This window comes from Scomber japonicus, chromosome 20 (genome assembly GCF_027409825.1).
Source record: "Scomber japonicus isolate fScoJap1 chromosome 20, fScoJap1.pri, whole genome shotgun sequence".
NCBI classification, from domain to species: Eukaryota; Metazoa; Chordata; class Actinopteri; order Scombriformes; family Scombridae; genus Scomber; species Scomber japonicus.
The window spans coordinates 18,072,513-18,087,607 of NC_070597.1; the positions used below are offsets into that span (position 1 = coordinate 18,072,513).

Sequence of the window (15,095 nt, forward strand, 5' to 3'; positions counted from 1 at the left end):
AGATGCAGTTTGGACAGCTACACTGTAGTTTTGATGTTCATATAAAAATGTATTAGAATCAAAAATGTTGAGATGATTGTTTCACGGTCTACAGTTAATGTGATTGAAAATACATTTTTTAAATTAAAATCGCAGCATTATATAAAATAAAGGACAATGTTAATACTTATTTTTTCACAGAAACAATACAAGGTGCGTCTTCAGCATTTGTTTACAATAAAAGTGGAGTTTAGGTGGTGGATGTCTGGTGTAACGTCTGGGGTGGTGGTCGGTTATGGGTGGTGGTTGATGTTGATGGAGTGGGATGTTGAGGCTCTGTGGATGTCACCCAGTGATGAGGTGCCAGAGGCAGCGTAATTGGATACATCTCATATGCAGGCGGTGCACCCCCTGGCCAAACACTCGTCAGCTTCGGATCAAACTGAAAGAAATTCAGAATGAAATAGTTATTAGCCTAGAGTGAAGCAACCCCTTTTATATTTGTTATTATATATTTGATAATATGTCATTTGTTTTAATCTAAAATTATATATTAATACATCATTTCATTTTTTAAAATATATATATATGTAAGCAACACAGCATTTTCAGTTTCAACATAAGCTAATTTCTCAGGGACGTTAAGTTTAAAATTGCTGATTTGAGAGTCCTTGTCCCCTCACAAACCTATAAACATTATTTTAGAGATAGCTCAGTGATTACAGAATTATGTGAACTCATGAGTTTGGTATAATGTAATGTAAAGTAGGTAAAAGGCCTAAACAACAGAAGTAAAAGATGTTTTAATATCTATAAATAAGCACATAGTTTAAATCTGTAGGCCTGTCTGCAGTGATCCAGGGACAGTGGTTGACTGTAGTGAGGGCTCACACACCAGTGAGTATGGTGGTGGGGGGTCCACAGTGCTGTAGCGGGGAGGGAATCTGTCAAAACGTCTCTCCACTTCTTCCTGATCATCAGTCAAAGAAATGGTGTGGATGGAGCCTGCTCTGTCATCTGGCGTTGGTAAGTTGACTTCATATGCTGCTCTTTTTTTCTTTGCATGCATATAGAAGCAGAGGAGTACAAAACATATGGAGACCACCAAGGCTGGAGATCTAGGAACACATTCACATCAATTCAAAACTCAAATCAACTTTTCTCTTCCTGTATGAATAGATGGCTTTTTTGTCTACTTACATATATCTAACGATATTCGCTACAGTGGTCATGGTTGGAATTACATCTACTTGCTCACATTACTGTGAGAAAGAAGAATTTTAAGACATACAGCAGCAGATTAGTTTTGTGCCATCCTATGTGAAATCAACAACTAGATTGAACACATCCATAACTCACATCCTGTCTGTTCTTCTCTAAAGTGTAATGTAAGCTTAAAGTTTAGTTAGTCATGAACATACCAAAAAAACAGCTACAGCATCAGCATCAGATTTAATATGTTTTTTTATACTGTTGAATAATACGATAACAGGGAGTCTTTTCAGATTTCTGAACTATTTGGATATGTAACTGACAAACATCAATAAGTGGGTGTGGGATGACATCACCATTTACGGAGCAGCGTAGCACTTGACTGTGTAAGCCTTTACATCAATAATTATATAAGACTAAGAGAAAGACAATGAGAGCATTAACACTTCAATTACAGGATTGTGACATACAGTGTTTCACTAAGAATAATATAATTTAAAAAACCTTTGAACCTCCTCAGCAGTGTACAGCTGAGGAGGTTCAGTCAGGTTCAGCAGCATAAAAAGAAGCAGGAATGACCGGCAAACTGTTTGACTTCATGAGTTTAACAGCTGACGTTGGACCTTAATCCTATAAATCTGTTGCTCATTACATCGGTCAGGAAAAATCTGTTTAATTCACATAATTCTTAGACACATTACACAGAAAAACAGTATTCTTGGGATTTTACATAATGTGATGAGTCTTACCTTGTTTAAGAATCCAAAAACATCAAAAATTGTCCTGACATGTTGCTCACTATCAAAGGATAATGTGTCACTTGGGGAAGTACACAATGTGATGAGCTTTTACAACATTATTGTCTTGTTTAAAGACACAGGACTTCGAGGTGTGCCCTGTCTCTTGCACATTTTCTTTCGCTTCAACAGTAAGTCAGTTAGAATTCACTGTTGCTCCGTTTCCACTTATTGAACACAAATTCTGTCGTGAAAACTATTTATTGTTTTTTTCACCCTGAATTTGTTGAAATGGACAAAATGGAGAAAAAAACTCATCTTTCTCTCTTCCTTTCCAGACAACAAAACTATAAAGTGTGATTTGTTAAATTACTTTTATTAATCGGTATAAATTACAGTATATTACATACATACATACACAGCAGTATTATTAAAACATGTAAACAAGGGTCTATACATTTAAAAAATGCACATATAGCTTTAACAAATGTGTGGGTTGTAGCTGGGTTTTTCCTCATAGTTGATTGTTTTCAGGTATATACACAAGTATGTCAAAATACTAACATATAGACAGACAGTCAGTCTTTCACAGTCACAGTTTTATCAACGGTGAGTCAAGAAACCTACACAAGCACATTGACATGCAACCTCTAAACAGAAACAGGCCACCCTGTTTATCCTATACGTCTCACACCAAACATATAACTACATACTGTACATGCACTCAAAGTTGTTGTAACCTGCCCTTTAATGAAAAGTACAGTAGAAGCTATAGTGTGTTTGATGAGGAGGAGGAAGAGGAAAGTGAGAAGGATCACGGTTGCCCTGAGCCAGGTAAAGGGGGTGGGTATGGTGGAGGAGCAGTGTATGATGGTGGTGGGTCCAGATAGGATGGTGGTTCAAACTGGAAAAGGTAAGAGGAAACATTTTATTTAAAATCTCTGACACTGTGAAACATTTACTGTCAACCAACTGCTTTTCTAAATAACATGCGTGGCCTAATCATGTAATATAATAATGAATGCATGAATGTGAACAAAATGCAACCAGTGCCGTACCCTGTATGGAGGAGGTGGACTGACGTTTCTTGACACGTACATGGGAGGATCTCTGTAAGGAGGTTGAACATATGCTTCATGTATGTACTCCTCTTCCTCCTCCTGCTCCTCTTCGTATATTGGGATGACATATACAGACGGAGTGTAACTGCGCGTAGGGGGACTGTCTTCCTCTTCACAGTTTTTCTTTGCATAATGACAACATAAAATCCACAAAGTGACACCGATACAGAACAGAGGAATCCTGTAATGGAGAACAGACATGTTTTTGTGTAGAAGCAGCCACAGTGTACATACGGTTAGGTTGGATGAATGTTAACCTGCTAAGAACAGAGGAAATACTTACTCCAACGCAAATTGATAAATGATCATGGCTGTCTTTTTTTTCCTAATAAGGTTTAATCTTTCACACCTGAGAAAACAGGAGAACAATTCATAAATCAGAAGCCTTTTCACTTAAAAGCAAAGACTTGATTTTGAACCTTGAACATCACAACTGTTTTACTGTTCAGCTTGTTACTTGATGGTGTCTGTTTATACATGGACAGTTCAAAGTTCGCTCTCTTTATCTCCTCGTATCCTTAAATCACAGACATAAACAGAATGTCTTTATGGCAGACAGTGGTGGAAGAAGTATTCACATATTTTCCTTAAGTAAAAGTACCAACACAGCAATGTAAAAATACTCCATTGTAAGTAAAATTCCTGCAAGAAAATTCTACTTAAAAGCACAGAAGGATTGTCAGAAAAGTATAGACGTACTGCAGTAAAAGTAGTGGTTTGGTTGATGAATTATTATTTTATGACATCAAGTATTGGTGTGTGAGCAGTATTTAACTGTTGCAAGGTTGGGCTAGTTTCAATTACTTTATATACAGTTAGCTAGTTTAGTCCAGTGGTTCCCAACATAGGGCCCCTCCAAAGGGTTACCCTATAAATCTAAGGGGTTGTGAGATTGGAGACATACTCAAATGTGTTTTTCGGTTATTAGACTTTTTCCTGTAATCTTGATTTATGGCGAAATATTGGATCATTGGAACACTCACTATTTGGTGGAGCTTTTGATAAAATCACAAACATCTGAAATGTGACTTTGACTACACACAGTTTTTTTTCAGAACATCAGAAGCCAAAAAGGTCACTAATCTTCATCTGAAAAGTAACCGGCAACTATATGTAGTGGAGCAGTAGTGGAGTGGAAGTATAAATCAAATGGAAATACTCTAAGTAGCCTACAAGTACCTCAAAATTTTGCTTAAGTGCAGTACTTGTGTAAATGTACTCAGTTACTTTCAAATAGCAGATATAATTAATATATGTATGAGAGCGGCACAATCTTTGATGGTTCTTTTGGTTAACTCAGAAGAGTTTGAACTGCAACACTGCAGTTCAAAGAAAAAAAAAAGAAAAAAGAAAAGTACACCATACATAACTTTACGGTCTGTCACTACATGAAAGATTACAGCTTAGACCTGAATTCACATAAATGTAAAGTATGAAAAGCAGCAACAGAACTTCTCTTTTCAAATACAACATAACCATTTTTATCTCGTTTCAGGCATAACTGAACACAATCAGATACAAAACAGTAAAGAATATGATTTAACAAGTTTAGTAAAGCTGTCCCTTGCTAATATATTTTCCATACTGAAAGTAAGGCTTACCTTCAAGTACGAGCCATGTAATGCAGGTTAAGTAGAGTGTTGGCTTGCAACAGACATTTTATAGCCTCATTGACCTGTTTAAAGTAGCAGAACACACTGAGGTTACAGTCAGTGACGTAAACAACTTATCACTGACATTGTTCCCTGTACCTAACAGGAAGACAGCTTCTAGTGTTGGGCTGACGGGCAGCTGACGTCTAAGGTGATTTATACTGATTAAGATACATAATGACAACACAAAGATGTAACAAGTGAGGGAAATCATACTACAGGAAAAAGAGGATAACTTGGAAAAACAAGAATCCCTGTTTCAGCATGTTTCTCAGGAATGTGGTTAGAGTGTTGTTGAAACATGCTGGAGGTGTCTCTCCGCACAACAGTGTTTCATTTGAAGGAGAGTTTTCTGTCCTAGGAAAAATATCACTTGAGCTCATTCTGTGCCATGCAAGACTCATGAAACACCACAAGGTTAAAGCACCACACACACTTTTTCAAGCTTTTATTTGCACTTAACATTGATCTCACAACAGGCCTGGACTTACCAAGATATTACACATGCTGCTCACATTTTTACACATCCATCTAATGGCAAACCCTAGCTTGCCAGCTTAAAATGTTATCTGCGAATCATACTGATACTAACCCCTCAGAGAAACTTTACATGAACTATAATGTTTGCTAATGCAGGAAAGGGGGAGGTGGAGGAGGTGGAGGAGGTGGTGGAGGCGGTGGTGGCACAATACCAGAGTTCTCAGTGGGAGGGGGTGGTGGAGGTGGAGGTGGAGGGGAGGTGGCAGGTCCTGCTGCTGGTGGGGGTGGAGGGGGAGGGGGTGGAGGAGAAAAAGGGCCAGCTCCTGATACAGGTGGAGGTGGAGGAGGAGGGGGAGGAGGAGAAAAAGGGCCAGCTCCTGATACAGGTGGAGGTGGAGGAGGAGGGGGAGGACATGTGGGTGAGGTTAAGGAGGGAGGAGGGGGGAGGCCAGTGTCCATAACAGAGGGAGGAGGTGGCGGAGGAGGAGGCGGAGCAGGCATACTGGGGTCCAAAGCAGCTGGAAGAGAAGAAGGAGGAGGGGGAGGCAAGCTGTCATTGGGGAGGTTGGAGACGGTTGGCATGGTGGGGACTGATGGTGGGGGCACAGCGATGCCTAAACTTGATCTACAAACAAGAGAAGAAGAAAACAGACCATCAGCCACTGTGAGCAATAAAAGTGATCGTTTTATGTATCTTACAGGAATAGTTCTTCAACATTTTGGGAAATACACATTTGTTTTTGTGTCAAGCTTTAAATGAGAAGACTATCACTACCACTATCATGTCTGTATGCTAAATATGACGCTGCAGCCAGCACGCAATTCATTTAGCTTGATTGTTGATTATTTGAACATTTGAATTATTTTCTTGATTAATCTTTTTGTTGTTTGGTTTATAAAATGTCAGAGATGACTCAAGAAACCAGACAAGATTCACATTTAAGAAGCTAGACCCAGATCATTTTGGTATTTTTCTTTTAACAAATGACTCAAAACAATTATCGATTATCAAAATGATTGGTGATTAATTTCCTGTCAATCGATTAGAATTTATCAACTAATCGTTGTAGCTGCCAGACTATTTCTTGGAAGTGACTGATTTCCCAGTCACTTCCTGGTGTGGCCCAAGAGACAGTCAAGCATTTAACCCCCTGTAAAACCGCAGTGTTTCATTTTTACACTCCAGGTTTTATAATAATTAAATACACTGATATATAATGTAATAATTTGTGTGATTTAGCCAGGCTGACTGTTTCAAATCTGTGTGCTAAACTAAGCTAACAGGCTGGTGGCTGCAGCCTCATTATTAAGGGACAGATGAGAGTGGTATCTAACTCTCAACAAGAGAGCAAATAAGCGTATGATTAATGACTATTTCTGTAATCTGAGTGTATAATGAAGAAACCCCTTATACAGTGTTGGATATACCATAATAATAAATCTGTAGTGTAGAAATTGTTATAGATAAGAAAAAAGAGGAATGTGTCTACATACACAGTGGATTCTGCAGTACTCTGTATGCTATCTGTGGTTCCTGATCTTTTTCTGGGCTGCTGCCCAGGGACCTGTGGGGAGAAGATGAATGAAAGGGAACAAAGGATGACATTCTCCATCTCTACAGCACAGTCAGCCATCCTGTACATCACATTTGACATCACCCTGGGGCTACAGCATGAAATAGGGTGAATATAATGTTCTGTATATGTTTAAGAAGAGAAATATAAAGCGTTTGGATTCAATTTCAATTCAGCATCCCCTTTACCTGAAAACAATGTCCGATGGAGTCCAAGATGGAGTACGATATTGGCTGTCTTGAGTAGCTTTTCTCTGGCCCCATGCCAGAAGTCGGTGGGGCCAAAGGTTTGTTCCGGCTCCTGTTTTTGGGAGTGGTAAAAGCACCAATCTCTCTCCTGGCTACCTTCTCGTAGTGGATTTTTTCAGTCTGGACAGCATGAACAGCCACAATCAACAATCAATATCAATCAAAAACACTGGCACTCAGTAATTTTCAGATCACTTCTTTCCTTGAGGAAGTGTCTAATTAAATGACAATGACAACAATAAAGCGTAAAAGTGAACACAGATGAAAGGTAACTTCCAAGAGAAAGGAATTCAGTAATTTGCACACTTTGTTCCCACAACAGCTACAAGTGTAATGGTAGTTAATTTAAAGGACCAGTGTGTAAAGTTTATGAGGGATCAATTGGCAGAAATATTGAAGAAATTGATTATAATACTCATAAATATGCTTTAATCAACAGAATATAAAAGTCATTGTGTTTTTGTTACCTCAATGTGAAAAGTGCCTTGAGATGACTTTTTGTGATTTAGTGTTACATTAATAAAGATAGATAGATAGATAGATAAGTACATGGCTTTGGCTTGTTCCTTATTTAGTAATTAAAAGAAAATGGAGGAAAAAAGAAGAACAATGCAACCTTCTAGTACAGTATATGTTTTTTTAGCATTAAAGAATCTCCAGCTGTGCAGAATCACCTAGTTGTACAGAGCAGAGTTTAAGTGTTGTAGGTGAAGGCTGTTCCTCACCAGTGTTAGCAGCTTGACTGAAGACTCCATAGCTTTGATCTGCATTGCCTGAGAATCCAACAGTTTGTGCACCGTGCTGGCCAAACTATTGATCTGGTAGGTCACACTGGCCAGCGCCTGAACAGCCAGAGACTTGGCTTCTTCGGCAGCCTTAGTGTGATCTTCTGCCTGAACGATTAAACAGTAAATAAATAAACAGAAAGTAGGATATGTGATACATGTTGTGACACATTTCAAATGTAATAAAGTTCTTGAAAAAGTCTAAAAGTTACTCGTTTCGCTTTTGGAGCAGTAGTTCTGACTTTTTTACGAGCATTACTCACCTGAAAATAATTGTTCTCGCAGTAATCTGCCACCTGAAGGAGGTTGTTGTGGTTATCAAGAAGACTCTTCCTGGCTGCTGGCGCCTCTTGTAATATCTGAGTAATAATCTCTGAAAACTTCTTCTGCTCCGTCATTTCTCCCATGCTAACAAGTACTTTTATATCCGCTAAAACTATTTACTTGGACAAGTTCTAAGCAAGAGTCAGTGGAGGCAGGGAGGTGTGTAGTCGGAGGTGAATGCGGAATTACCTCAGGGTACAGATTATGAGCAGCTGCTCCCTGGGCAGGGCTGCACCAGGTAGACCTTCACTCAAACTGATTTACAAAACCAAATCTCATTCCTCCTAAGAGTAGAAAATATGATGTATCACGTTTATTGTTGTGGTCAACAGTTTCACATAGACTGTCATACATAAACATATACAATATGATAGAAGATAATCGTGCTGTGAACGTTACAGGATCCAACATGACAGCTCCTTCAATTATTTATAAAATCCACTAGATGTCAGTGCCGTCCAGAGAAAATAGTGAGGATCGTCTGGTTTGTTGATCAGTTGGCCTCCATTGCAATGTGCACTATAAACAATGACGATGACAAATAACAAATGTATCATATCATAACCCAAGCAGTTAGAAGCCTACCAGTAAAATTCAGCATTAGTTCAGCTCTGCATCAGCTTATGATGCTTCATGTAGAACACTTGCATTATAACGAAAAGTACAGCAGTGTCAAAATGCATTGTATTGTTCTGGATATCCTGTTTAGCCTATACTGTTTAAATTCCACAACATCCTTGATTGTGTTTTTGTGTATGTGAACTTCCCTAGTGGCTTGACTCCAGTTTCTGAAGAGGTTCCTTCTGGTTGGAGCAGTGTGTACATTCATTTTGTGTTTACTCTCATGCTTGGATCACTTCTTATCACAAATATGACGACGAGTACATTGAAGGTGTTACAGAAATGCTAACAGTGAGTGGTCAATCTATTACATGTGATTACAAGCAGTGCACATGTTTTGCCATGTGCCAGTTTATCAGTACACTTTGATCCAATCTGATACTCAGTGAATTGAGCCATGTGACATAGCACAATAACGTTTTATTTGGATATGGCACAGCATTGATACCTAAGGACAATCAAGTGACAAAACAAGATGTGCTTGTTTTGTATATAATGCACCCGTACAGACTTTGGTCGACCTTAACACAAATTACTTTTAGCATTTTATGCCTTATCACATAGCTATGGGTCAGAGTTGACAGGAGAGAGGGGAATGACATGCAACAAAGGTCCGAGGTAAACCAGATATGTTGCAGTTTATGGTGGGCGGCACCACCTGGACTCATTTCCAGTTTTTAGCCATGAAAGTAGTGTGGCTCCAGGGAAATGTCTATCTGTCTGTGAGTCCATTTCTTTGATCCAGTCTGAAATATCTCAAAAGCTACTGATTGGTACAGGTATAATAGTGCCCAGAGGATAAGTTGTAGTAAGTGGCCCTGAATATTTCTGATGCCATGGTCAAGTCAAAATTTTCCATTTGCCCAGTACGGGTTATTATGACTCTACAAAACAAGGTACTTTCCCAACTGTTTTTAGACAGTTGGCAACTATTACAAAACTAAGTGAGGGAACATGTTAGCATGTTTGCTTTAGTGTTTAGCTTAGTCCATTAGTACAGCCTCACAGAGCAGCTACAGCATGGCTTTTGACTCTTTGTAGCCTATGAACTCTAACCAAACTGACTTCACCACTACTTCTATCATTAACTCAATCTGAAGCTAAATCCTAACTCTGATTAATAATAAACAGTGTTTCACACTGTTGTCTGACCTCAGCAGACTTTTCACTGACATATTAGAATCACTTGCTTTGGGAAAAATTCACAACTGAAGAAGAGTTTTTCTTTTCTTTTCTTTTTTTTTTGGTGAATTTCGGCAATTTCTCCTTATTCTTGTGTTTTCCTTCTCATTTCATATGTTCCAACTGACATCTTCACATTGAAGTAAATCAACTTAAATCAAGTGGGACCCAATACTAATAATGTATTGTAATGATGCTGTAATGTTAACAAAAAGGATTAAAAATATACACGTTTGTGTATATTACTTTGAAAGTAATCCAAGCTGTTGATGGCTTTGACTTGTCTAATAGTGTTGCAGTGAATTTCTGCTACTGTATGCTACAGTTTTATCACTCATCACTCATTATTGATAAGAGATTATGGAAGAGTTATTACTTTATTCTATAAATAATTAAGCTATCATGTTATCACTTTGTATGGAAAGGGTGAACTGGTTTCAGCATAAGATTGCCCATAATGAATTGATGATTTCTCTGATTAAATTATTGCAGTTTTACTGCCTTTGGCTTCAGCTGAGTGGAGCCTACATTTCTTAGAATGAAGGAACTGATTGATAAATAGAGTCCATATTTTCCCATGTGTATGTTGATGCTATATCTGTTGTGTTGTATTCCACAGCCATAAACTTTCCAAGTAGGCTCTCATAATGACAAATAGCTGTATTTCTGACCCTTGCATTAGAGGTTCTGCATGATTTAATGCAGCTGGTAATGCATAACCACATAGAGACTAGCATGATTCAACACACTATGCCCAGAGACATGGCCTAATGATAACATATACTGTAGACACCAGCAGAGGAGAGGAACACTATACTTACTTTCCTGTCCTTTCATTGACCTCAGACAGTATGTCATTTTCTTCCTGAGCCACAATTGCGCAGCTATGGGTTTGTAACTATAAATTACCCATTCAGTCATAATTTCACACTCATATTTTCTTTGTTGTGGATATTTTTTATCTTATGGAATCTCAGTATGTGTGAAAACTGGATCTTCTTAATGAAAAAAATAAGTGAATCACATGAAAGCCATGTCATGTCATGAGTTAGTGAGAGGATATTCATTCACTGGTCTCTCCTCATGCTGCTGATTAGCTGTATTCAAATCTCCGACATGCATATCAGTCAGGACTGCATGAAAAGAACACTGCTGTTTTATGGTCTTGTTTTCATCTAAGTACTATCGAAGTGTGCAAGTGTAGAAATGAGATGAGTAGTTGTAAAAATGTGACTTTACCCTCAAATGAATGTAGCCGAAGGTGCACCAGAAATGATTCTCTTTCACTGACATGAAATATCAAACAGAGGGGGCTGTTATCTTTGTAACAATTACAAAGCCACGCTGCTTTGTACAATTTGTAATTAGACAGATGAGATGGCTTTAGCTCTCAAAAATATCAGACTCCATTGTTCAAAGACAAAAGATATTTCTTGAGATTTCTTCAGTATAAATGTAGCCTATGGGAGGCAAACCACAGCTTTGCCCTTTGTCTTAAAATAGAAGTGAATGGTCTGAAATATCTAAAAGCCCTGCACACGTCATTTCAGTTATTCAAGCTTGTGATCAAGTTGTTGTGGAGCTATTTTGGAAATCACATGAGCTTGTCTAAATTTATAAATGAATAATGATTTTAAAAATAATTAATGAATCAACTAGGAATAAGAATCACATGTAAGTGCAACACAACTGACATGATAGTGAACAAAATGTCACAAGACTTCACAGAAGACATGTAGGAAAGGCACAGTAAATTATAAAATTAACAATGGCACATTTTCACTTAACTGCTTCAATTTCAGGTTTGTGTATTGTTCATGCACAATGTCACAGCTGTCATTGGGTAATTGGTGTGTGTATGTGGTAACAGTAAACATGTAGATTTAGGATTTTTATTGAGGTTGGAATTAACAGGCTTACATTACAGCCAGGCACAAGAGGGCAGTTCAAACAAAGACACAGGGTCAAGGCAGGAAGGCAGGTCATGAACAGGCAGTGGGTCAAACATAAGTAGCAGATAACAGAGACAGAATATCAGGAACAGGGGTCAATTCCAGAAAGCCTGCTCAGAAAGTCTTATTGTTCAACACCTGACTTGAATGAGCCTATCAAATGAGATCAGGCTAAAGCGGTTCCATAAAGGCCAATCCACATTCACACAATCAGACTAAGTCAAGACAGGCTCAAGTATTCAGACTAATTGCGTGTGCACGCCATTCATAAGCAGCCCATGACGTCAAACACAGATCAAACGGATTCACAGATCAAAAGTAGCAGTCACTTCTGCTGAAGACATATGAAGGATTTAAACATATGATCACAAAAAGAGATCATACAGTACAGCAGCAATACACAAAATCCAGAGATATCATGAACACATATGTGAGTTATGTGTGTGTATATACAGTGGGGGAAATGCGTCAACATTTTTTTCAGTAAATATATGTCCAATGAGGATATTCACATGAAATTATCACCACACTTAAGTATTAACTCAAGAAATCTACACATATAAAGAAATCGAAACATCAAAGTGCATAAATAAAGTTATACGTAATAAAGTGGAATGACACAGGAAAAAAAAGTATTGAACACACAAAGTGTTTTGCAACAATCAGGTTGTGATGGTCTTGGGGAAACTTTGCTTTTACCCATCATGAGATGTTTCATTTTGGTAACCAGAAACCTTTTTATAGCTCATCAATATGTACTAACCTAGCTGATATTAACTTGCACAGATGTAGGTAGAATTACTGTCTACTTACAGATTTCAGCTGATTCCTTTCCTTTCCTTGCCTTGGTGTACTGCTTTATCTTAGTGTGTTAAATATTTTTTTCCTATTTCATTCCACTTTATTACACATAACTTTATTTATAACTAAAATTTAATGTGAGTATCCTCATTGGAAATATATTTACTGAAAAAAAGTATACACATGAGTATATAGTATTTTTTTTCTTTCAGGTCAGTGTCATGGCTAAGCAGCAACTCAGGCTAAACCTGACAATTAGCCTGGACCAGCCAGACTAATGAAATAAACCTGGCTTATTTGGTAATCCTGCTTTATGGAACAGGACCCAGGTTCAGGTGGCTGGAGCACATATGCATAATACTAAGGGGGGTTACTGAGGGAATGAGGAACAGGTGAGCAGGTATATCTACCTGCTCACCTGTAAAATTATTACTTAATGACTATATAATGATTAACCAATACTGCACTCTATCAGTGAGAACAGATGTAAAGTTTATTTTATCTGCTACTTAAAGATCCAGCTTTGATCCTCAGTGGTCACCTCCTGTGAATAATGGTTTTATGATTTGGTTTTATTACTCTTTTTGTTGCATTATCAATAGAGCTTGCAGGGTTGGAGTAATTTAGTCTGATGATTATATCTATAAAATGTACTATCTACTTACTAATAGGCCTATAAAGAATTTCTCAAGATAACTATCTAATATTTATTCAGTTCTTACTGTTGTACACAGGCATTATCACATTGATATTTTAAGGATTTTGCAAAAGAGAACACATGCATTAAATGTACATTAATCTAATGTGGAATAGTAGCATGTGCATGCATACAGTTTATTCAAAACATGTAGTGGATACTGATGCACATTAGCTCTGCCCATTACATAGATTTACATTAATTTTCTTACATTTTTTTAAAATTACCCAAACCTTAACCATCACTACTGTTTGCCTAAACCTAACCCTAACCTTAACCATTGACCCAAAAAATAGCATTTTCCCAAATAGGGACATAGCCAGTTGGACAAACCATCTACACTTAACTGATCTTAAGTCTGAAATTTGTCCCCAAAAGTAGCCTATGGCAGACCACACATGCACACATAGCACACAGCAGAATCCATGTTCAATGGTGTGCAACCCCCTGTTTGTGGAGATTGGATGTTCTGGGCTATCAAAGCCTCTCCACACTTCACAGACTTCCATTAAAGGAAAAGCCAAATTCAATTATTGTGCTGGAGACTGCAGGAAAACTACATTGTCAAAACACACACAAAGACACACACATAGACACAAAATAAAGTGGCAGTTAACACTTGTTGTGGACAGTTTTATTGTCTCCGGGTACACACCACCTTTTACCCAATCTAAATTAGACACCTGCTTCCCTTTTTGCAAAGTTGTGTTAGTTTGGAGCCGCTGGCATTGTAAAACAGAATACAAATATTGTGATATTTCTCTTCATAACAAAGCTGTAAAATTATTTTTGGCATTATTATCTTTCATTATACTTTAATACACATGTTCTTGATTTTCTTACATGACACAGTCATAACCAAGCATATTCAAACACAAGTGCTGGTGTGTGAAAGGTTTCTCACCTCAGCAACTTTGGATTTATACACCCACCACCTCCTGATTACTTGATCACAGACTAGTGCACCATCCATTTCTATCAGACCTGTAAAACTAAATAACAGCCATAAACTAAACAAGACATTCACTAAATAAGTAGCTAGGTGGTTCACGTGATGTTACATGTGCCTCACGTTTCCAAGGACATCAGCAAGTGTGTTTACATGTAAGAACACTGGAGATTTGAGATATATGTGTCTCTGTGTATATATGTCCTTTTTTTTTTTTCAGATATCTTCAATTTACTCGATGGAGGCCGAGCTCAGCACAGAGGGTCATATGCAGGACATTGTTGTGTGATTTTAATCCAAGTGGTCCAAACCTGCACCCATTGTGACCCTGTTCATGTAATAATTATCCCTGTCTCACTTTGAACCAATAATGATTCCTTCTGCTTTGATCTGTCAAAGAGCAGTCTGCTGAATATCAGTCCTGAATAGGCAGAGGGTGCAGCTTCAATCTTTGTTTTTTAAAGACTTCACAACTTTAGCATGCAGTGTGTCGCAATGAAACATAATACGCTGTAGGCTCAGCCTTGCATAAGGATTACTCAAGAATTCAACTCCCTTAAAAGTAAAATGTTGGCGTCATCAAAATAACATTTTTATCTGGTACAAAGAGAAGACTTTATCGTCAGCAACGTGGTTTGCTCCACAATCAAAACACAATTATTGAACGATAATGATCACCATAGAACATAATAAATCCATAAATATGAATTTATTGCTGACACCAGTAAATTGAGATTGGGAATTACACACACAGTACAGTACATTCCAACCAGTCTGCAAC

At 37.9% G+C, this 15,095-nt stretch overlaps 1 pseudogene; it reads right to left on the bottom strand.

Annotated features, from left to right (window-relative positions):
• Window positions 1-2,742: 2,742 nt before the first annotated feature.
• LOC128381156 (abl interactor 2-like) lies at window positions 2,743-8,195 on the bottom strand (annotated as a pseudogene).
• Window positions 8,196-15,095: the final 6,900 nt, after the last annotated feature.